The following is a 24994-nucleotide window of genomic DNA, read 5'->3' as shown; positions in this document are numbered from 1 at the left end:
CATGTGATGGTGTAGGATACGTGGTGGTGTGAGGGTTGTGGTGTGGGGTTATATGATGGGGAAGGATAAGGTTATGTGATGGTGAAGAATGATGGAGAATTATAAGGTCATGTGATGGTGTCGTTGTGTGGGAGGCATAACGCTGAGTGTTTACGGACCGGGTTTGTGGATGAACAGCTAGGGATTGACTGTAGACAGACTACCCCCACCAGGAATCTAACCTACGTGGGTTCGATCCCGGGCAGCCCGTGTGTGTGTTATGGTCAGCAAGGCTAACCGCTAGACCCCCACAGGAGGTTTCGAAGTCTACCACAGTAGAGGAACAGGAAGAAATGGTATTGTAATTGACCTTCGCCAGGCAATAAGTCGTCACGGTCGCTCCTCATACACACACACACACACACACATATCCTCATCCTAATGAGGGATGTGTGAGGACATCCGCCTCATAAATTGCCCTCCTGATCACAAGAGGAGGGAGAGAGGGTGGTGGTTATATTAATACGCAAGGAGGCCACACCTCGTGACTCATAAGCTCCCATATAGAGGCAAGAGTTCGAGAGAGAGAGAGAGAGAGAGAGAGAGAGAGAGAGAGAGAGAGAGAGAGAGAGAGAGAGAGAGTCCAAGACTCTAATTAGGATCTCAGGAGCCATCAACAGGGTATCTAAACCAAGGAGGAGGAGGAGGAGGAGGAGGAGGTAAGAAAATATGTGGGAGCTCATCCCTCCCCCATGAGGAGGATAGAGACTGTGATGTCTACCATTTTCTCCCCACCACAGCCCTCCTTTTCTATCTCCCCTCCCTGCCCCACCTTCCCTTTCACCCCCCACACTCCCCTTACGAGAATCAACAAAGCTCTGGGTGAGTGTGGTTCGGCGAAGGCCATGCAAATATATATATATATATGACCTTCGCCACACATAGTCTTAGCCATGTGACCTTCAGACATTCTGTGGTCAATCTGGTATGCAGTGTGTGCATTCAAGAGAAGTCTCTAGTGCAAGAGAAAGGTTTAAGGAACGCTGGAGGTTGTTAACAAGCTTTGATCGTATATCGGTTAGCGTTCCTGACCGTGACGCATTCACGGGCCCTCCCGCCCTGGTTGAGGCTGCATAGGTGGTTCGAATCAGGGTTACGGCAGTTGGCCCACAGTCAACTCAGCTGTTCATCTACCCCTAGGGGCTGGTCGATAAAATGGGTACCTGGCTCAGGCCAGGATATATATATATATATATATATATATATATATATATATATAGTGTTAATGGGATGGCCTTGACAAGGGCCTCAGCTGCCGGTGCCGTCTCAACTAAAAAAAATATATGAACAATACAAGAGGTTTTTCTTGTGTGTAAGTGTGTGTGTGTGTGTGTGTGTACACATAAGTCCTCAGAAAATATGCACAATGTACTTGTTCATGCTGATCTTACTACAGTTCTTAGGTGTACTACCATTACATGAGCAGTATTTATGGGTTTCTTTGCAATCGTAATTTTTCGTCGTCCAGTTCCAGATACCGACTGTAAATTGTAGATCGACTTTAAATTTCTTAGGGTGCTGGCTTCTATTGTTTACCAATAATCAGATTAACATTTTAACGTTGAAGATACGACCTTTGAACACGACATTGTGACGTTCTTAGGCAGTGAAGCATTGAACTAACCCTTATGGATCAGTTTGTGGACTATGTCGTCATAATTAAGGGTCGTATTACCTAGTACTCGAGGGTCGTTCTGTTATGCTCAAAGGGGTCGTTGTGAACCACCTGTTTATGCATGATCACAACCTGAAGTGATAGACCCATCTACCCTACCATCTGTTATGCATGGTCACCACCTGAAATGATAGACCCACCTACCCTACCACCTGTCATGTATGATTACCACCTGAAATAGACCCACTCTACCACCTGTCATGCATGATTACCATCTGAAACAGAGACACAAATCCGTATATCATGAAGTTTTGGACACCCCCCCCCAAAGAGACGGGCGAGGCAAACAAAGCGACAGAAATGAATGCTAATTGGGGTCATTATCATGGCTTAATTAAGGGTAATTATATCCTTTGCCATTAGCAGGAATGCACAATGGAGTCAGTATAGACAACAACTGAGAAACATAATTAACGCCAGTACAAGCATAGGGTGATTAACGAATAATTTCACACATCACGGGGTTAATTTCTATGCTAAAGATAATGAACGATATGATTAACGAAGAATGATTATGGGGAAAAAAAGCTAATTGTTCTCTACGTAGTTCATAGTTTCTCTTTACTTTTCTCAAAGTGTAAAGAACTCCTTATTAGGTCTGGCTTTGTTGAGTCTGATAAAACCGGGTCTAAAAATTAATGATATGGCTTTATCTCTTCTGATATTATCTGATCTGATACTAATGGACAATATGGCTGGGCTTGACAGGGTCTGACATAACTGGGTCCGACATAATTGGGTCTTGTATGACTGGGTCTGACACCACTGGGTCTGACATAACTGGGTCTAACACCACTGGGTCTGACATAACTGGGTTTAACATCACTGGGTCTGACATGACTGGGTCTGACATAATTGGGTCTAACACCACTAGGGTCTGACATAACTGGGTCTAACATAACTGGGCTCTGACACCACTGGGTCTGATACAATGTATCTTAACTTGCCACACCCTCTCAGCAAAACGTCTCAGCTTCTCCCAGAGACGTTTCCACCTCAGACGAACACTTTGCTTCAAGTCCCTGAGACTTATCATTATTTCCTCCTCTATTTAGATAATAATCTAAAGATTATTCTCTTTGAATTATTTCCGCATGGCTTTTATAATTTCATACCACACGAATCTTTGAGTATCATATCTCTCCACTATCATAAAAAGCCTTTAAAACGCTAAATGGTCTATTGAATATGTTTGAATTCCTTTGCATTTATTCCTTGGTATTATGTTTTATGCTGCGGCCAAGACGAACATAACAAACAATAGAAAACGAGAGCACTTTGTGAGTGGGGGGAATACAAGGGGGACTTCAAAAGAAAAATCAGGGTACTTTCCACACAAGGCCTTTAGTGTTTTCTGTACTGGATCTTAGCCGAGTCCACACAGACTGCCACTCAACTCAAGCTTTCCCATCTCCTTCTGATATTCATTTCCTTTCCTACCAAAAGCTGAAAAAATAGGAATTCCATTCCGTTCTGTAATATGTTTTGAGATGACCCCACATCCCACTTGATTCAGAGGGTTCCTCTCATACAATCACTTGCCAGAGACAAGCTACGAGAACTCAAGACACCAACGGCCTGTTGACACAGATTTATCGTCTGTTGAAATAGATTTGTCGTCTTGTTGAAATAGATTTAATAACTGCTGTGAGTGGTGACACCTTAGTACATTGTTGTGAGAGGGGACGCCCTCAGTCCCCTTTTGTGAGTTGCTACGCCCTCAGTCCCCTTTTGTGAGTTGCTACGCCCTCAGTACCCTGTTGTGAGAGGCGTATGCCTCAGTACTCTGTTGTGAGAGGCGATGCCTTAGTACCTTGTTGTGAGAGGTGAATGCCTCAGTACCCTGTTGTGAGAGGTGAATGCCTCAGTTCGCCCACCATAGCTACGTTCACCTGTTTCTCTGAGCAACACTGTCCCTCTGGTGTATGTTGTATGATACTGTCAGAACCTAACACCAGTACCGACGCTCCCCTGTTTCGGTTTTGGGATCCGAATGATTAAGGTTAATTAAGGTCAAGGGTTCAAATGGACAGAACCTACCGTGGAGAAGCCCCAAATACTTAGATGTCATATGCTATCGTATATTACAGGGTAATTACTGCGCTGGTGGTAATGATGTAGGAAGTCATTACGTGAAGCATTTGGTAGTTACTAAGCAATTAGGTGATTAAGTAGGTAAGACACAGTTTCATACGTGCAAGGAATACTAAAATAGACCGAGTTGTAGCAATGGTGATGATAATGGTAACTTGATCGAGTGGATGATTTGGAAGAGGTTTTTCTCCCGATCGCGAATATCGATCGCCTCTGCGAATATTCGATCTCCCACGATCTACACGATCAAAGGAAGCTACTGGTCCTGGAGGAGGTCTATAAACTCGATCTGGATTCTCGAACTAATCGGTAGGTCAACAAACGAGGTTTCCCCCTTCGATGTATGGCAGCCCGCCAAAGCACGAAGGACAAAGGGAAGTAAAACAGGTCATGAAGATCAAGCAGGTACTTGACAGGTAGCTGGTGGCTTGCGCCGGAGGCCCCCGTCATCAACATCCAGAGGGAAAATAAGACTATAATCGCCAAGCTACGACATCCATCAAAAACTGAAGAAAAAAAAGGAATCTAAAACCTTTAGGTTTTAAGGAGAATTCGAAGACCTTATACACACACTCTCTGTGCCCGTGGCCCTTCGAGAGATCCTGGGGAACATGATTGGTGGTGGTGGACGAGGTGCAACAGGAAGATTAAGTTCTTCTTGTACGTCTTAGGAGAGAATGTCGTATGTTTTAACTCAACACAGTGAGGCTATGTATCCTGGCTGATGTACATTGAGGTTATGTACCCAGGCTGTCGAAGGGCACGTTTGACACCCCCTTCTTTTGGTCTTCATCTCTCCAGCAGCCTCCTGGAACACACACACACACACACACACACACACACACGGCTCCCTCCCTCACATCCACAACCAAGACACATGGGAAGAAGAGGTAGCACCAACCACCAGCAGAGTGGAGGAAAAAAAAAGATAAAGGCCTCTCCGGGTGTCTTGCAATATTCAAGGAAGTCTTCATGCAAGATTCAAGGTTCATCCAGGATCCCGAGAAGAGGCGTCTTCGTTGACTCGATGCGGGTGTACAGGACCACCGTCATGGATTTTCCAGGAAAGGCTCTGGAAAGCCTCACGTACGATTTGCTTTTGCTTATGTTTGGACTGCTATTAACCGCGCGTCAGAGAACCCCAGCGAACAAGTATTTGAATTTTCTTAATCCGAAATGATGTTCGTATTATTTCATGGCGAATACATTAAAGCCATTGTTCTTGTCCCCCATCTCGCCTCCTCCACGAACTGTACCCGTGGCAGGGATTTAGCCGCTGCTTTCCACAGTTTGTGTGTGGAGACCAGCTACTCGGGGATTGGCCGTTATGATGCCTCATCCTCCTCCTTCCCCTGGAACAGCTAAACTGTGGGATTCTCTTCCTTCTTTCCCTCGTCTGTCCCTCTTCATATAACCTTCCGTTTCCTTTAAGAGCCAGGTCTACAAACACCGGTGAAGCCATGATTCATCTTACATTTCTTTCTCTTTTGTTTGTTTTCTTTTTCCATTGATGGTCTTGGCTGAGGAATCTTTCGCCCATGCCATGTCGGTCGCTATACAATCAAAGAATGATAACAGTCCTGCCTGATGAAGTATCTGTGAATGATCCACTTGCCTCTGAAACATACTCACACGCTCAAGAGACCCTAAGGAACATACTCACATGCCTTGGGACCCTAAGGAACATATTCATAAGCCCTGAGACATGCTCTAAGACTCAAAGGAACACAGTCATATGTTCTGAGACCCTTTCAAACACACTCACATACTTCGAAATCCTTGAAAACATACTCACATGCTCTTAGGCCGTTCAAAACACACTCACACGCTCTGAGAACCTTCAAAACATACTCACATGCTCTGAGAACCTTCAAAACACACTCACATGCTCTGAGACCCAAGGAGAAAATTACCTTGATCTTTATGATAAAAAGACATCAGTTATTTACATTCTAGCACTTGTACAAACGCACTTAGGCTCTGTCTCTCTTAAATTACTAGCTGTAATAATTTCCTCTTATCTCCGTAACATTTTTATTCTATTATCTTGCATATCTAATGCACTCCTCCCTTTTATCACCATATCAACTCTTAAGACATCTGACCATCTTAAAGATAGCTATCAGTTTAATCACCTAATGCTTCTTTGAGGCTTAGGATATCGTACACGATATCAAGAAATGAATATACAGATATTACTGTAGTAATAGATACGGGTTATGATAACGTGTTTTGTGTCATTACTCACAATCATTGTGTTATCTGATTCTGTTTACAAGGGGGTTTGTGAGGACGTATTCATTTTGCTATGTTTGGCTCGTATCCCTCATTCTGGTTTACATTATGAGGCAAGTTGACCATCGTATGAGGAGAGTTCGATCCTCATTATCAATAGGTTTCATCTTCATGTGAGTACCAGTAACAGTGCTGTTGTTATGAGTGTTGTGAGCAACGGTGCCCAAGGTCAGTGCTTTTGTGAGGAGCACTGGTGGTGTGGTCAGTGACATCTTTGTGAGTAACAGTGACCCTTGGTCAGTAACATTTCGTAATAGAAATATGATAGAAAAATCAACATTTAATGTCTGCTGTTACCCTAATAGAACTAAATCTTTTATGTTAACTGGGACGACACGGGTAGCTAAGGCCCTAATCAAGGCCATCCCATTAACCCTATATATATATATATATATATATATATATATATATATATATATATATATATATATATATATACCATGGAGACATCACACACCCCTGCCGCAAACCTACATTCACTGAGAACCAATCACTTTCCTCTCTTCCTACTCGTACACATGCCTTACATCCTCGATAAAAACTTTTCACTGCTTCTAACAACTTGCCTCCCACACCATATATTCTTAATACCTTCCACAGAGCATCTCTATCAACTCTATCATATGCCTTCTCCAGATCCATAAATGCTACATACAAATCCATTTGCTTTTCTAAGTATTTCTCACATACATTCTTCAAAGCAAACACCTGATCCACACATCCTCTACCACTTCTGAAACCACGCTGCTCTTCACCAATCTGATGCTCTGTACATGCCTTCACCCTCTCAATCAATATCCTCCCATATAATTTGTTTATGGATGGGGTTGTTAGGGAGGTGAATGCAAGAGTTTTGGAGAGAGGGGCAAGTATGAAGTCTGTTGGGGATGAGAGAGCTTGGGAAGTGAGTCAGTTGTTGTTCGCTGATGATACAGCGCTGGTGGCTGATTCATGTGAGAAACTGCAGAAGCTGGTGACTGAGTTTGGTAAAGTGTGTGAAAGAAGAAAGTTAAGAGTAAATGTGAATAAGAGCAAGGTTATTAGGTACAGTAGGGTTGAGGGTCAAGTCAATTGGGAGGTGAGTTTGAATGGAGAAAAACTGGAGGAAGTGAAGTGTTTTAGATATCTGGGAGTGGATCTGGCAGCGGATGGAACCATGGAAGCGGAAGTGGATCATAGGGTGGGGGAGGGGGCGAAAATTCTGGGAGCCTTGAAGAATGTGTGGAAGTCGAGAACATTATCTCGGAGAGCAAAAATGGGTATGTTTGAAGGAATAGTGGTTCCAACAATGTTGTATGGTTGCGAGACGTGGGCTATGGATAGAGTTGTGCACAGGAGGATGGATGTGCTGGAAATGAGATGTTTGAGGACAATATGTGGTGCGAGGTGGTTTGATCGAGTAAGTAACGTAAGGGTAAGAGAGATGTGTGGAAATAAAAAGAGCGTGGTTGAGAGAGCAGAAGAGGGTGTTTTGAAATGGTTCGGGCACATGGAGAGAATGAGTGAAGAAAGATTGACCAAGAGAATATATGTGTCGGAGGTGGAGGGAACGAGGAGAAGAGGGAGACCAAATTGGAGGTGGAAAGATGGAGTGAAAAAGATTTTGTGTGATCGGGGCCTGAACATGCAGGAGGGTGAAAGGAGGGCAAGGAATAGAGTGAATTGGAGCGATGTGGTATACCGGGGTTGACGTGCTGTCAGTGGATTGAATCAAGGCATGTGAAGCGTCTGGGGTAAACCATGGAAAGCTGTGTAGGTATGTATATTTGCGTGTGTGGACGTATGTATATACATGTGTATGGGGGTGGGTTGGGCCATTTCTTTCGTCTGTTTCCTTGCGCTGCCTCGCAAACGCGGGAGATAGCGGCAAAAAAGAAAAAAAAAAATATATATATATATATATATATATATTTTTTTTTTTTTTTTTTTTTTTTTTTTTTTTTTTTTTTATACTTTGTCGCTGTCTCCCGCGTTTGCGAGGTAGCGCAAGGAAACAGACGAAAGAAATGGCCCCCCCCCCCATACACATGTACATACACACGTCCACACACGCAAATATACATACCTACACAGCTTTCCATGGTTTACCCCAGACGCTTCACATGCCTTGCTTCAATCCACTGACAGCACGTCAACCCCTGTATACCACATGACTCCAATTCACTCTATTTCTTGCCCTCCTTTCACCCTCCTGCATGTTCAGGCCCCGATCACACAAAATCTTTTTCACTCCATCTTTCCACCTCCAATTTGGTCTCCCTCTTCTCCTCGTTCCCTCCACCTCCGACACATATATCCTCTTGGTCAATCTCTCCTCACTCATTCTCTCCATGTGCCCAAACCATTTCAAAACACCCTCTTCTGCTCTCTCGACCACGCTCTTTTTATTTCCACACATCTCTCTTACCCTTACGTTACTTACTCGATCAAACCACCTCACACCACACATTGTCCTCAAACATCTCATTTCCAGCACATCCATCCTCCTGCGCACATCTCTATCCATAGCCCACGCCTCGCAACCATACAGCATTGTTGGAACCACTATTCCCTCAAACATACCCATTTTTGCTTTCCGAGATAATGTTCTCGACTTCCACACATTTTTCAAGGCTCCCAAAATTTTCGCCCCCTCCCCCACCCTAGGATCCACTTCCGCTTCCATGGTTCCATCCGCTGACAGATCCACTCCCAGATATCTAAAACACTTCACTTCCTCCAGTTTTTCTCCATTCAAACTCACCTCCCAATTGACTTGACCCTCACCCCTACTGTACCTAATTACCTTGCTCTTATTCACATTTACTCTCAACTTTCTTCTTCCACACACTTTACCAAACTCAGTCACCAGCTTCTGCAGTTTCTCACATGAATCAGCCACCAGCGCTGTATCATCAGCGAACAACAATTGACTCACTTCCCAAGCTCTCTCATCCCCAACAGACTTCATACTTGCCCCTCTTTCCAGGACTCTTGCATTTACCTCCTTTACAACCCCATCCATAAACAAATTAAACAACCATGGAGACATCACACACCCCTGCCGCAAACCTACATTCACTGAGAACCAATCACTTTCCTCTCTTCCTACACGTACACATGCCTTACATCCTCGATAAAAACTTTTCACTGCTTCTAACAACTTGCCTCCCACACCATATATTCTTAATACCTTCCACAGAGCATCTCTATCAACTCTATCATATGCCTTCTCCAGATCCATAAATGCTACATACAAATCCATTTGCTTTTCTAAGTATTTCTCACATACATTCTTCAAAGCAAACACCTGATCCACACATCCTCTACCACTTCTGAAACCGCACTGCTCTTCCCCAATCTGATGCTCTGTACATGCCTTCACCCTCTCAATCAATACCCTCCCATATAATTTACCAGGAATACTCAACAAACTTATACCTCTGTAATTTGAGCACTCACTCTTATCCCCTTTGCCTTTGTACAATGGCACTATGCACGCATTCCGCCAATCCTCAGGCACCTCACCATGAGTCATACATACATTAAATAACCTTACCAACCAGTCAACAATACAGTCACCCCCTTTCTTAATAAATTCCACTGCAATACCATCCAAACCTGCTGCCTTGCCGGCTTTCATCTTCCGCAAAGCTTTTACTACCTCTTCTCTGTTTACCAAATCATTTTCCCTAACCCTCTCACTTTGCACACCACCTCGACCAAAACACCCTATATCTGCCACTCTGTCATCAGACACATTCAACAAACCTTCAAAATACTCATTCCATCTCCTTCTCACATCACCGCTACTTGTTATCACCTCCCCATTTACGCCCTTCACTGAAGTTCCCATTTGCTCCCTTGTCTTACGCACCCTATTTATATATATATATATATATATATATATATATATATATATATATATATATATATATATATTTACCTTATCTTAAGCCTAAAGGTATCCACTTTATTGAACAATCCCTCAAGGAGGATAATAGCTAGGGTTGACTGTGAACCGAATACCGAAGCCAGGGTTCGAACCTATGTGGGCTCGACCCCAGGCTGGCTTGTGAACGTGCCATGGTCAGGAACACTGACGGCTGCACTACGGAGATCTGCAGGGCATTGTTTTTCCCTTTCTTTACGCCATTGTCCTGGAGTAGCAAAAAAAATCCATGAGAAAATAAGCCATTTATCAATTATAGATTGCTAGCCTTGATGCGTAACGAACTAGGACTCGTTAATCAACTTAGGTTCCAAAGTATCATAACTTTATGACTTAAAACTGAAGTTTTAAGGAAAGTTTCCCTTGGCATGTCTGACGTGAATATCCTTGACTGTCTCCATAAACGCCTCGGAATCTCACTGCTTATATCATCATTTGATTCTAAACACGTTAGACGTATGTAGAGTCACAATCCATAATTACGCCACCTCTGACTAAAGGGTGTCGAAGCCAAGGCTTAAAGAAAGTCCAGGCATATGACCACTTATACTCCGCGTTTTCGTTGAAAATAATTGTATAAAGATATTCCAACCGTAACAACATATCATGGCGATGTTTTGACTCATATTTCAACACTGTGTTCGTGTGTTTTGCAAGAGCGACTGTGGTGTGTGTGTGTGTGTGTGTGTGTGTGTTCCAACGACGTCTCGAGTCGTCATTACCACACTACTGAACAAGCGTGTGTTCCATCGCCTGGCCTTTCACAAACCTCGGCTTCGACTTCCTTTCAGCCACTGGGGTAAAAAGACAATGGACTCTGTTCTAAATGAATACGATACTAAATATGGTTATCTGCTGTAATATAGTTCCCTCTAATGTCCTTGTTCTTGTCTGACATGTTTCTGTGAGGAACTAATCGATAACAATGAAGCCTACATCGACCATACTACAGTGAAACACGTATCGTGTATAAGGGAAGTCATGTGAGCTGCTCCGACAACTGCTTCGCCTCTTTCTGATTTGAGATCAGACTCTGACGAAATGATTTCGAGCATCATCTGACTCGAACTAACGTTCATAATCCTGAGGATTCTTAAGTGATTCTAACTCTTCGATTATGGGCTTCAAGTATGAGCAGAGCTGAACCTGTTCCGAACTTACGTTTGTGGTGTCATAGAAACGAATCTCAGTGACTCAATAGAAAGCGCAGTTCGGAGCAAGTTCCGACTCGTTGATGGTTCACTTAGCATGGTTGATGGTTCAGTGAGCGTCGCTGTTGGTTCACTGGATCAAGGTTATTTGCAGGGTAATAGATGTTCTTGGTGGCTCATACTGGGATGTTTGTGGGTTACTGAGCTTAGAGTTAGGTGTAACTTTTCCCATATCCTTGAATGCTTCGAAACCTGCTAAGAGAAAGACAGAATCTGGGACGTTTCGAACTCTCTTGAGAGAGAGAATCTGGGATTTTTCGAACCTTAAGAGTGACACAGCTTCAGAAATCATTTGTGTCGCATCTCGTAATGACGCAGATCTCTCACGGGTTACACTCGCGGTTCACTGCAGTCACTGAATACAGGCAAGCAAGCAGACTCACATCATCATGACGACACAGCACAGCAACTATTGATCAAAGGCAGGATCCTAAAGTACCAGAACCTAGTCTGAAAATCCGTCACCCCCCAAAAACAAAAGCCACCTTTGAAAGATCGGGCGTCTTCGGCATCACACATACTGACAGGTGTTTGGATGAATTTTAGGCTGGCAGTGTCTGCCATGTGTACACAACAGTGAACAAACAAATATAAGTTTAAACACCCCTGAAACAGTGAAAGGTCTAATGTCTTAAAATCGAGGCTACGCAATCACTCAGTGATATGTTATCAGTCAATCAAGATTTTATCATTTGTTATTCAACCGAACCTCACCTCTTTTCTCAGAATCTAGCCCAGGTCAACCGCTGTTTAAACTAGCAGGGAACTTTTTCCCCTCATCCAACACTATCCTATAGAATTTTCATGGCAGAATATTTCCTCCGTATAATATGGCCTTGTTTTTATTTTACTCTCTCATCTTTTTCCCTTCTGGCAGTTGAGCCAGAGGGAGAGGTGGGTGTCTAATGGGATGAAAGCCCTAAGGGCTGGAAACCCAACCCTCCCCTTCCATTCACACCCTACGTGAGGGCGAGAAGAGGACCAAGGAGGGAAGCCTACCCCTCCACACTTCACGTGAGGGCGAGGGAGAGAAGCCGTGGTAAACAGAAGCCCTTCTTTTCCTCCACACTTCATGTGAGGTAGGGAAGTCCTGGGGAAGGCTGGAGGCCTCCCTTCCCTCCACACCTCACGTAAGAACGAGTGGAGGACTCGGGAGGGAAGCCCTGGAGGGGCTGGCAGTAATCGACCCCTCCACCTCATCACCAGTCTGGATGTCAGCCAAGTGGCCAGACCGCCACCTCCTCCTCCTCCTCCACCTCCTCCTTCCCCCGGCTCCATGTGACCTCCCGCACCAACACAGCCACCCCTACCTTCCACACACGTGCAGTTGGTGACCTGCCATGACCCCATAACCCCCCCAGCACCTCGTCCTTACACTTGACCTCTTATCAGTGGTCATTTCTCGTCTTGTGTACAGAGCAGCGAATTCACATGCACCTCGTCCTTACACTTGACCTCTTATCAGTGGTCATTTCTCGTCTTGTGTACAGAGCAGCGAATTCACATAAGGGGGAAATTACAGGGACGTTATCTAACCCAGCCTTCTGAACCACTTCAGCACCACGTATCATAGTGTGACGTGCAGCACCACGTATCATAGTGTGACGTGCAGCACCACGTATCATAGTGTGACGTGCAGCACCACGTATCATAGTGTGACGTGCAACACCACGTATCATATTGTGACGTACAACACCACGTATCATAGTGTAACGTGCAACACCACGTATCATAGTGTGACGTGCATCACCAAGTATCATAGTGTGACGTGCAGCACCACGTATCATAGTGTGACGTGCAGCACCACGTATCATAGTGTGACGTGCAACACCACGTATCATAGTGTGACGTGCAACACCACGTATCATTCTACATATCCATAAATGCCACATGCAAATCCCTCTCCTTCCCCCAAGTATAACACACACGAGGCAAACGCACCTTCTTATACGACCTCTGCCACTCCTGAAGTTCGTCTCTGGCAGAAGTTCGTCTCCTCCAGCCTGGTACTCTGTGCATGCCATCGGCCTCTCACATCACCACGATCTCCCATATCAACTTACCAGATATACTCGGCAGACTTAAACCTCTGCAGATCGAGTCGTCACTTTTGTCCCTCTGGCCCTCATAAAATGACACTGTAACAAGCATCCTATAAGCATTTCAGTACCTCACCTTTGGCCACACATGCTTAGAAATGAATGAGTAATCAATCACCAAGACTGTCATTCATTTATGGGAGATATTCCCCTGCAGTCCCATTCACTCCTGGTGCATTGCCGCACTTCACCTAACGCAAGTCTTTCACAACCTGTTCTCTTTTTACCTAACCGCTCTCCAAGACTCTCTCGCTCCACATACCACCTTGTCCTATACACACTACGTCTGACACCCAATAATTTAAGGTATTCATTTGTCTTTAGAAATACTCACTCCTCCTGTTAACCTCTTCTTTGCATGTTACCACTTTCCCATCTAGTCCCCAAAATCGAGTGCATGGGCTCGAATCCTGATGCGAGTGCTTTTACAAAGACTTGACTACTCCCCCCACGAGATACGAACCTTTGAGCTTTACGGCTGTGTGACCCTAACGCACAAGGCACTTTCCTGCCCACCAAGAGGCCCTTATCAGAGCAACTTCTGGTTGAAACTTCTGTCGTAAGTCTGGTCCCAGTAAGATGTCGGACACACGGCCATCTGACCTATGAAGAAGGAGCGATGGTCCCAGGTACCAACGCCTCTGCTTTTCCCAAACCAAATAACCCCGACAGTGACATTACAACTAACTCTTTCAATCACGTTGGCTTCCTTCTTCTTCCCCCTCGTCAGAAGTGTGACTGACGGGGCCCACCGAAGGTGTAGAGAAGGTAGAGAAACCTAGCAAGATGGAAAGATTTGAGGTGTGAGTCACCATCCTCGTAGAAGGCCCTCCCTGAGCTTCACAAACCTCACGACCATGATTTCGACTCATTGATTCTAATAAGATAAAACTCCTACAGGATGTGATCCCTGATCTCCTTCAGGAATTTGATGGCTACCGAGGGGCATGACACTAAAGGAAGGAGGGTCGAAGGATTCGGTTCCTGCCCAGAGTAAAGGACGGAGGAGGACATGAACACCGTCACATCCATTCCGAGACACTGAACCTTCACGTTAACTTCAAGGTTCGAAGCTTCGGAGACGGAAAGGGAGGAGGAGACGACCCTTCGAACCTCATATCCTCTCTGCGTTGAGTGCAACACTGCCGGTTACTCATCAGACCACTGAACATCCGGAACACTGAACCGAACACTCAACCATCTCTAGTTCCTGTGAGGAATTGTGCTTCCAGCAGAAGAGGCAGAGGAACTAACTGTTGGTACGTCTTACACGAAGCCCTGATGAGGTGGTAGCACTATAGCACTATAGCACTAACTCCAAGAATTCCATCTATCATTAACGAAAACAATAACCGAAGATAGGAACACTTTAATGTGACAGCTCAATCCTTCCATATCCACCTGACATTGATTCTAACTCCCTTCTAGACACTGATGTCTTGCCCAAGACTCTTATTACAATTCGGTGTACGATCGTCAAAGACACCTCACTCTCACAGACACAGAGCCAAGGAGACTGACAAGTTTTAAAGGTCATTATACTGAAGAAAATAAAGCGTAAGTCACCGTCCAAATGGCTACGAAGAGGAGGGGCACCATGAGGATGCCTTCATCGATGAGGGCAGTCACTTGCCATTGTGGGGGTGAGGCCATTCTCAGATGGTTGGGGGAGACCTTCTGAGTGGATTCAGCCCATTTCCCACCACCGTCATCTTAAAACCAGCTCTTTCACCTACATTCCTATGGCTATGCAGGGGACTTTCGACTGAAACACCACAAGCAATTGATCCTTCCATAATCGTGAATGCATGATGGCTGTGGTATACTAGAGCACTGCCATAGATAGAAAAGATAAAGGATAAACAATAACAAATATATAATCACAAGGAAAGGCTACCTTAAACATGAGGAATATGAGTTCTATACAGTTACATGAGAGAGAGAAATTGTAACAGCGATTCTCGTCACAGTCCACTCGCGTCAAACACTGGGGGTTAATCATTCCACTTCATAATGACGAGCTAAATACCCTATCCAGTTAATTACCCAATCTATTTATTTTGGGGGGGTTGAATTCATCGCCCATCACCATTATCATCAGGGAGGAAGGCAGATGGTTCATAACTGGGGGTGGATTGGATGACAGACTGGTACAGTCATGAACTGGGATTTATCTATCGTGAGGGCCGGTCGTGTGACTGGTGCAGATGACGGGCCACGTCATGTGTCAGTCATCAAACCACCCTGGTCTTCGTCAGGTCCACAGACTCTCACAACAGACCCTCACACACACACACACACGTAAAGTCTTGGTCTGTCTCATGTAAAGTTAATGTCCCGCAGAAGAAGGTTTTGAGGTTAACAACACACAAGTGTTACAGAAACTTAAAGTAACATCACTAGGTAACAAACCATCCAAGAAGTCAAAGTAACACGTCACTTGGTGACGTAAGCAACCAAGAAAAAGTAACACGTGACTAGGTAACGTAACCATTCAAGAACTTAAAGTAACACATTACTATGTAACACAACCATCCAAGAACTTAAAGTAACACATTACCAAGTAACACATTACTAGGTAACACAACCATCCCTCAGGAACTTCAGACTTTCATGCCACAGACAATAAATGCAGGAATAGTCAACCATTTGTACTGTACGTGGTGAACTTTGAGGGAAATCAAGGAACAAGATCCTACAAGCTTCACAAGTGAGAACCTACAGACAGTGGACCACAACCTGACCACATTACTCTCGTAGACCAGTGCGGTCTGGGTTACTGGCCCTGCTGTCTGCTGGAGAGGAGAGAAGGAAAGGGATTTCAAGTGTAATGTCTTTAATGTCTTGACCTTTATGACATAGACAGCATGAACCAAATTGGGAAGATACGAAAACGAAGCCTCAGACCAGACAAAACCCATATGAAGATGCTCCCAGCCAGCTTGGCTAGTACCATACCCTGTAGTATCTACATTTTAACAACCATCTTACACATAGGATATCTTTAATGACCATATCTGTGAAGTATATCTACCAAACATGGAATACAGAGCTCGCGAGAGACTCCACGTCACAGATACAATGAAATTTCGAACAGATGAAAGTCTTGTGTTTTTTCCTTTCCCCTCCGCCTACCCCACACACTGTCTCCTCTCGTTAGCCTGGCTGGTGCTTCACAAGTGGCCATAACTTAAATATGTTTCTAAACCCAGATGAAATTAACGCCCAAAGCACTTGTTATGGTTTAGTTCTCAGAGAGAGAGAGAGAGAGAGAGAGAGAGAGAGAGACGGGAATATTGTACACCATACTCACTCGTCGTAATAATCAAGAAAGATAATTTTGAAACTTTCCTCAACAATGATTTTGGAACAATTCCTAAATACGTATTTGAAATACATATTTGCCAAGGTTTCCTGGACCCACGTTTGTGTGTCAGGGAAATGTCTCGTTTCTCGTCACACTTCAGTAAATTCAGAGTGAATCAAAAAATAACGTTTGTGTATCGGAAATACAATTGTCCTTCGTGAATTCTGTGTGTGTGTGCGATGTTCAGTCTCGGTTTCCACGTATTTGTTCCGCCACTTATTATCATCGTACAGTTTACGACCCTCAGGACGTTCACAACCCCGAATATATGAAGCTTCACAGTCTCAGGTCCGAAGCCGAGTGAATCCCACCCGCTCATTGTTTCGGGGGGTCTATTTGTTTCACTCAAGCGCAAAACGAATATTTGAAGCTTCACAATATCAGGTCTGAAGCTGAGTGAATCCCATTCGCTCATTGTTTCGGGGTCTCTATTTGTTTCACTCAAGCGCAAAACGAATATTTGAAGCTTCACAATCTCAGGTCTGAAGCTGAGTGAATCCCATTCGCTTATTGTTTCGAGGTCTCGATCTGTTTCACTCAAACTCAAAACACGAGTCACATTTTACTCTTGAAATATAATCCTGTGTAATAAAGATAGAAATACGATTCCCTTTAACAAAATAACCCAGAAAAGCTCCTTTAAAACTTCTGTTAAAAAAAATATTCACAAAACAATGGATATGCTTCGTATGATATCAAGCTGTAACTAAAATAATATAAGAACATTCATATGTAAAAACGTAAAGCTTATACACAAATAATACCACAAGAACATTCATATATAAGATAGTAAAGTATATACACAATCTATAGAAAATGCAACTATACAATTATCTATAAATGTCATCAAAATTCAATACACAAATAGGATATGATTTGAGTCCAAACAGCAACACCTCCATGGGTCCTGGGTCTCGAAGACTCATTCGTCAGGTCGGCCACTACCGTCATACGAGTCTATGATTCTACCCAATAAATTTCCTTACCAGGTCAAGGGTTAGTCGGCATCCTCACTACGCCCTCTTCATCCCACTGGACCACACTGTAGTTTCCGATCACCATTATACCACCACCTTGTAACGAGCGTATGCGGTCTTCAAAACAACTCAATGTTTACATTGTTCCCAATGACTGTTCAAGACAACTGAGAGTTTGCATCGCTTTAAATGTCTGTTTAAACGCCTGTACGCCGTACAGAGAATGTTCCATGATTACAAACTATTGTCCCTATATTCACTGGTAACGTAAAACAGTTCTCGCGACGTAGCACTGAGGTAACACTGCCGAAAAATGGCTTTTAAAACTGTCGTACCAAAACACAGACACACGGTCTACATCCGCACAGCGCCAGTGTCCTGGTTCGACTGAAATGAAGGAAGTTTCAAACTGACGATGTTGGATCATGGAGGGAATTGAAATTGAAATTATCTAATGACATATTTACATCAAAAGGACGAGGTAGAATATTACTCTCCTCCTCATCTTCATCATCCCCTGGTGGGATTTGCAACAAAATATTTACAAACTTCATAGCTTTTATGTGAAGATATTTACAGTGGATCATGGAGGATGTATTTAGGATGTAAATTCAATGGTTCGCCCACGAAATGACCCAATGGGCTGTTGCTCTTTGAATTCCTTTGTATTCGCTTTGTATTCCCTTTGTTGTCCTTGATCACTGTTTGTAGAAACATGTATAAGACTCTTAATTAAAAGTTTCTGGAACAACTTACCGTGCAGATTCTTTTAGAACTCGTTGTATTTTCAGATGATTGTGTATAATCATACTTTTATTTTTTTCCCCTGCTGACAGACTAGCTGCTCGATGCACATCGATGATCCATTTCGCGATATGTGCTGTAACCTTCATCTTTGACGACACGAAACAAACAACGTCAGTAGAGCAGACGACAAGCACATAATACTTATTTCGCTCCTATGTGACCGCTGAGGTGGCAAGTAAATGAGACACCAGATATCACTTCCACACTAATCTGGAAGAATGATATTGTATGAGCAAGTTTTAACCACCGACTGGACAAATGTGCCAGCTATATGATGAACAGCTCATCCGCTAAAGACGCAAATGACATTTGCGGAAACCAAATGATACGCCGACTAGAATTGAACGCACGGACATAACTTTATACGCACATTCTACTGATGATCCTCATCTTACTGGTCGGGGTTATAGACCAACATTCCCTTCATACAACCTAAAGTTGTGGCATGCTAAATGCCACAACTTGCAACAGGTGTGTCTAGCGATGTCTCCTCCTTCCCACCTCCGCCAGGGAGCGCCAGCGGCACCACACGACAGTGACGTGTGAGCTCTGGATCCATCAACTGTTCGTCATACCTGAGAGTCACGTGACCTGGGTGGGAGGCGCCGACCAGCTGATGTATGACCTCGGCCACTGATCCTGAGCCACCTACCCATCACTGCTGGTGAGAGGGGTAAGACACACACAACCCTTCCCATCACCGATGATGGAAGAGGTGAGGCACACAACCCCATCCATCACTTCCCATCACCACTGATGGGAGAGTAGCCAGGCAGCCCCTCCCATCACTTCCCATCACCAATGATGGGAGAGTAGCCAGGCAGCCCCTCCCATCACTTCCCATCACCACTGATGGGAGAGTAGCCAGGCAGCCCCTCCCATCACTTCCCATCACCACTGATTGGAAAGGGGCGAATCATTCCCCCCATCACCAATGATGGGAGAGAAGCCAGGCAGGCAGCCCCTCCCATCACTTCCCTAACTCATCCATCATAAATGTGTTCAGTTCTCCTTTACTCCCTCAACACCCAGGCTGACACACTGGCCATTACAATCCACAACTTTTAATGGAACACAGTTACTGTTGAAATATTGCCCAGCATCAGAATAAATGATCATGTTTTGAATATGGCTCTGCGAAGTGACGATCTATGATGCCATAGTGTGTGTGTGTGTGTGTGTGTGTATGCCTATGTTACCTATCGCTAATATACGGGAGAGGATTTTGCACTCTTTCGTGTGTGTGTGTGTGTGTGGTTTCCCCCCCCCCCCCTTTTGTTTCTACTTTTTCTACTTTTCTACTTTTTCTACTTTTTTTTTTCAAATGTTTTGGTACACTGATAACAATCACAAATGTCATGGCTTCTTCTACTCAGTTTCTCTCACTATTCAGATGCTTTCGATGTATTGCTTTACGTCTTCCAATGCATATTGATGCTCGACTTTCCTCCCGTGGCCTCTTGTTGCTAGACGCTCAACTGACCACAGTAATCTTTAATTATCTTGTTTTATATCTTCCTTCCTTATCTTGCTTTATATCTTCCTTCCTTATCTTGCTTTATATCTTCCTTCCTTATCTTGTTTTATATCTTCCTTTCTTATCTTGCTTTATATCTTCCTTATCTTGCTTCATATCTTCCTTCCTTATCTTGCTTTATATCTTCCTTCCTTATCTTGTTTTATATCTTCCTTCCTTATCTTGCTTTATATCTTCCTTATCTTGCTTCATATCTTCCTTCCTTATCTTGCTTCATATCTTCCTTCCTTATCTTGCTTTATATCTTCCTTCCTTATCTTGCTTCATATCTTCCTTCCTTATCTTGCTTCATATCTTCCTTCCTTATCTTGCTTTATATCTTCCTTCCTTATCTTGCTTTATATCTTCCTTATCTTCTTATGCCTTTTGCATCCTGGTTGGCTGTGGCGCCCCTACAAGTCTCCTACATTACACACCATTGAGTTTTTTTTGGGGGGGCGGGCAATCTAACATCTTTTATCGGCTCGTAGCCAGCCGATATCTCTCTTATCTAACCCATTTCCCACTTCTGATGTCGAAGGTATTCTAGCAAGACTACTTTACTGTGTCTCTCCTATATCATCCTATAAAGGCGTGTTTTAACATTGGGGCTTCTTCCCCTATTACAGATTTCCAAAGGACATGTTTTTCTTTAAGTTTTTTCCAAGATCACATCTCTGTTCTGCTTCTGGATTCCATTCTGACCTTGTTTTATGGCCTTTGAAACCCTGAAGTGGAAGTCAAGCATTATACCATCACTTTTGCCAAGTCACGTACCATGTACTTGATATATATCCAAGTTCTATGTCACTACGATCTATAGCACAGTGTATCATACCATAGAATACTTTAAGATACAACAGATTTCACATAGCAACACCGTATTGGAGTCCCTACGCTGTTGTATGCGATAGTCAACCCTGCTGCTGTTTCGGACAACATTATGAAAAGGATTACTCAAACAGGCGGTTGGGTAGTTACGATGGAGTTGGGGTGCTGACCAGTGGGGGGTACTACACACACACTGCAGCAGAGATAGGATCAATAGATGGGTCTCGAGACGCAGTCATACTGGGAAAGAGATATCTGGTGCATAGAGTAATTGAATATATCGAACTAATAAGGTCCTGAAGGATGTATGTTTTGTCAAAGGTCATTATAGAGGACAAGGCGATGGTATTAGATACCTCTCCTGGTGGTGATAGGAGGGTAGGATAAGAATATGACAAAAGAGGGGAGTATTAAAGGTATTCAGGATCATCCGTGAGGAGGAAAGGGCCTGGGATAAGGTGATCACACAAGCGAATCCTATCTGTACAGCAGATCAGTTGGTGGTATCTAAGGGATGAATGCAGGGAGGGGGGGAAAGGAAATTACGGGAGTAGGAAGATTCAAGAGGCTGGACAACGAGTCTTGCTTGCACCAGTGACTCCTGGAAGGGGGGAAAAGGACCGACCACAGAGAGACAGAGAGAGAGAGACAGACAGAGAGAGAGAGAGAGAGAGAGAGAGAGAGAGAGAGAGAGAGAGAGAAGGGGGAGGACGGACCACCACCACCACCACCACCTCTCCCTCGCCTTCCTGTGGTGGATGAGGTATTTACCCAGACAACACACCACAGGTTGGGAATATTGTGTGTAGCCCACCAGCTGGGAGGGAGGGAGAGGTGGTCAGTGTGGCGCTTGACAAGAGGCTGGTGCCAGGGTTCGTAACCCAAAGAGGGGGGCATTCAGACGAAAGCAATAAAGCTGGAGTAGATATGAGATGGTTGGTTGGTTGGTAAATACATAAATTTGAGGAAGGGTTTTCAATGAAGGTGACGGTGAGTGTGGGTATATAGTGATCTGTAGGTTGGATTCTGTGAAGATCTGGGGATGTGATGACAACAAAGGAAATGTGGGATGTAACGGGACATGGTTTGATAGTGTGGGATGTAACGGGATATGGCTTAATGTTGTGGGATGTAACGGAACATGGCTTAATGTTGTGGGATGTAACGAGACATGGCTTAATGTTGTGGGATGTAACGAGACATGGCTTAATGTTGTGGGATGTAACGGGACATGGCTTAATGTTGTGGGATGTAACGAGACATGGCTTAATGTTGTGGGATGTAACGGGACATGGCTTAATGTTGTGGGATGTAATGAGACATGGTTTGAGATGTGAGGAGGCGAAATTAAGCTGGAGATCCGAGTTTGAGATGATGCAGGAAACTACCGGACGCACTGCCTCTGGAAGACACACGGTCAGTTTGAATGAGAGAGAGAGAGAGAGAGAGAGAGAGAGAGAGAGAGAGAGAGAGAGAGAGAGAGAGAGAGAGAGAGAGAGAGAGAGAAAGTGTGTGTTGAGTGGACTGCATTGAGAATTGGGTCTTTCCAAATGGGCTGGATGTGTTGACGCATGATAAAGCATTAGGGAAGATAAGGGGAGGCTAACTAATGCTGATTTCACACTTAAACAAAAGATACGTCAACACACAGCCACACAAACATAAGCATACACTCACACAATTACCTGCTCACACACACACACACACACACACACACACACACACACACACACACACTGTAAGCAATGAATACATCAACGTAAGCAAATATCTTTCTCCACTCCCTCCTGCCACTGCTCTGGCGATGGGGAAGGGGTCGAAACATTAGCGAAACTCAAAAACTGGGACGCGGAATACCCAGTGGATCCTAGACGATCCCCCTTAACTTGCATGCGTGGAATGGAACTCCTCGACTTTTGATTCGAAGCGCTTCAGATATTCCCTGTTTTCTTTATGGGTCGTTAGGCACACGGGAGACTCTCCTTGTTTGACCTCCTCTTGGATACGACTAATGGCATCACTGAACCACCACCCCCTTCCCCCACACTGGGGAAGAGGGGAGAGACTGGAGGGAAAAAGGGAGTTTGCTCCCCCTCCTCCACAATGGGGAAGAGGGGGTGGGGTGACTGTAGGTAAAAAGGGAGTTTGCTCCGAAGGTAATTTGTCCACAGTTGTGAAACATATCCCAAGTTAACCTGAAGTAGATGGATGGATACACGTCTCAAAATAAAGTGGTCTTGGTATATTCTGAAATCTTTACCCAAACCTTTTGTGTAGGTCCGAGGCGTCTTTGTTTTTGACGATATTGTCCTTCGAATTCTGGAACATAACGAGAACCAAACAAAGACGCGAACAGCAGCAGTGGCAACAGCAGCACCAGCACTATGCTAGCTGGTTCCCTCCGCAGCTCTACCTGCACTCGGGCTACGGGAGGAGGAAGAGGATGGGTGGGGAGGGATACCTGGCTGGCAATGCTATCTGGCTATACCACCACTGCGCCACACACCGGCCTAGCGCTACTCCACACACACACACACATTAACATTTCAGCCTTTGAGACTTGAACGCGCCCGGTGGCCCATAGCGGGAGTTCCTAAACATAGACTTAGTCACCATTAAGTGTATGTCTGACCATTTATATAACAGGATCGAGATGACGACGAGAGAAGCTCCTATCTTGTCACTTGGCGATGAAAATCCTATCTCGCCAAATTGACGATGAAAATCCTATCTTGTGAAATTGACGAAGAAAAGCCTATCTCGCCAAATTGACGAAGAAAATCCTATCTCGCCAAATTGACGAAGAAAATCCTATCTCGCCAAATTGACGAAGAAAATTCCACCTTGCCAAATTGACGAAGAAAATCCAATTTCGCCAATTGACGACGGTCCAATTTCGCCAATTGACGACGGAATCAAACAACATCTAATTCAACCAAATCTATTTTCCCCTAATCAGTTCTACTGTTTAGGTTTGAACCACAACAAGAACCTGGTTTTGATGATTAGAAGATTATATTTGTATAATCAGTAGGGTCGATTGTCTCCAATTATCTCGAATCAAAATGACAGTTTATTGTAGATTGGAATAGAGGAAAGTAGATCATTCAAAGAGCCGATTAAGATTAAATTCTTCTCAAAATATTAAAACCTTAATTTGATAGAGATAAAGCAAAGTTCTAAGCCATGAGGCAACTCTAGGTTTTGATATTGATTTTGAAGAGCTTTCTTTAAAAAAAGAGATGGATGGAAGAGATATGGAAGAGTTGAGATTAATGGAGGAGATATGGAACAGCTGAGGTTAATGGAATAGATTATGGAACAGATGAAGTCTGTAAACAAGTGCTGGTGGAACTTTGGAGAAAAATAATAAGGTCAAGGAACTTGACTGACCATGGGAAAGTTTCCAGGACTTCAGAGTTCTAGTGTTAAACGAATCCCATGGGGGGAGGGGAGGTGGGGAAGGCGAGGGTGCAGAGGAGATCAAGGCTTATTTTGGAGGGAGGTTGATGAGGTGGACGAGTTAATGACCCATTACTCTCGGATCAGGACAACCATGACGGGAAAAGATGGGCAGAGACAAACTCGAAACAGACTCACAGAGCCGATGAAATATGCTGAAAGAGTGTTGTCGAATCAAAGGAATACAGAGGAATTGGAAGATACAGTGAGGATACAAAAAGGGGGGGAGAATAACTCGTAATGATTGATCTGTTCAGTGTGGAACAGTTTCAGTTTCAGGAGGTACTAAAATCAGTCTGCCAGACTTGCTAGAAATGAGGAATTCACTTGTGTACGAACGAATCGACACACCAGGAGAGCAACGTGCGAACAATGAAGATCAAAATACACAAAGGCCAAACAAAGGGGGACTTAAAAAATGATAGAGAGAGTGACACAGCCCCGCTATTTCGCTCATGGATAACAGAGAAATGAGAGACCCCATTAGTGTAGAGCACCCACCACTTCCTCTATAAACAGGTAATTACAATCACGTAATTACATAATTACAATCACGTGATTACATAATCACAAACGCTTCGCCTAACGCGTGTACACAGGCACACATATTTAGGGGACACAGAGGCGCCATATCTCCTCATATTTCAAGACTAGGAACTGCAATATAACCCTTTATTCTGATGCTGTGCA

At 44.1% G+C, this 24994-nt stretch overlaps 1 protein-coding gene across 1 annotated transcript in view; it reads right to left on the bottom strand.

The window, feature by feature from the left end:
• The window catches only part of LOC139750419 (uncharacterized), a 263814-nt gene extending 245753 nt beyond the window's left edge, over positions 1 to 18061 (bottom strand). The window contains exon 1 of the mRNA XM_071665196.1: positions 17698 to 18061. The gene's annotated coding sequence lies outside the window, so the exon portion shown is untranslated. The remainder of the gene's footprint in view (positions 1 to 17697) is intronic.
• Between the last annotated feature and the right edge of the window lie 6933 nt (positions 18062 to 24994).

Source organism: Panulirus ornatus, chromosome 9 (assembly GCF_036320965.1).
Source record: "Panulirus ornatus isolate Po-2019 chromosome 9, ASM3632096v1, whole genome shotgun sequence".
Taxonomy (NCBI): domain Eukaryota; kingdom Metazoa; phylum Arthropoda; class Malacostraca; order Decapoda; family Palinuridae; genus Panulirus; species Panulirus ornatus.
Note: the sequence above shows the minus strand (reverse complement) of the source record. Positions and strands in the feature narration are given on the sequence as shown.